At 37.8% G+C, this 944-nt stretch overlaps 1 protein-coding gene across 1 annotated transcript in view; it reads right to left on the bottom strand.

Annotated features, from left to right (window-relative positions):
- SCFD2 (sec1 family domain containing 2) overlaps positions 1 to 944 on the bottom strand; it is a 398,635-nt gene that overhangs the window by 90,024 nt on the left and 307,667 nt on the right. The gene's annotated exons all lie outside the window — the stretch shown is intronic.

The raw sequence follows: 944 nt of genomic DNA, 5'->3' as shown, positions 1-944 counted from the left end.
ATTGGCATTTAAAGAAATTTTTGGATTATAGCTACTAAAGATGATCAGAAGCTTGTACAGAATTTGTTAGTGAATTTTTCCACTCCTCTGAAGTAAACAGCTTTAACTTATAATAAATGAACAGCTTGTCAGTATAAATACTGGCACTCCTGTTTGCTAGCTTATTGTTTGGGTGTTATTTATTCATTTTCTAAAAATGGATACATTTGCAGCATGTGTTTGGAAGTGTCTTTCACTGTCAGTAGGAACTGAGCATCACCCTGAGAGCACACCGGCATTTTGTCTTCCAGCATCTTGCTGTCACAGGCCCGCTGTGCGCTCTGACACTCCTCTACTGCTCCCTGCCGTCCAGAATTACGCAGCAGCCGGCTGAGCGCATGCACAGAGTCCACTGGGGAGGAGGTGGCAACCTTTACTCTCTGTCTATACTTCATTCCAATTTATTTTAGGGAGACTTACATGACAGAAATTGCCAAAATAATGATCCATGTGGGGTGACAAATACTTTTCAGATGATCCATTTACAAGGATTTCCATTGGGCATTATTTATGATCATTATTTCCTACTTTCTCTTAAAGAAGGCATTTTTATTGAGTTCCACTGTGAGCTACTTGATCCCTTACTTTATTGAAAGGGCTTTTGACAATGTTATGGTTCAATCTACACAAAATATTTTTTCAATGTTTTTAACATAAGATCTGGATGCTTGCCAGACAAGAGTCTAAAAAGTTCATAAGGACGTAAGGGCATGATAACTCTGCCATGCCACTTCAGGGCAGCAGGTCCTATAAAAACTAAATTCAAATGTTCAATATATGCATTGCCAGTTTCAATGCCTGCAGAATTGATCTCAAAGGTAGATACAACTAAAATCACAGTACAGCAGAGATCTGCAATAAGTAGCATTTATGACTTTTCTTTTTAATATTTTGTGTTAAATATT

The sequence above is a fragment of the Manis javanica genome, chromosome 5 (genome assembly GCF_040802235.1).
Source record: "Manis javanica isolate MJ-LG chromosome 5, MJ_LKY, whole genome shotgun sequence".
NCBI classification, from domain to species: domain Eukaryota; kingdom Metazoa; phylum Chordata; class Mammalia; order Pholidota; family Manidae; genus Manis; species Manis javanica.
This window is presented reverse-complemented; position numbering and strand designations above follow the sequence as displayed.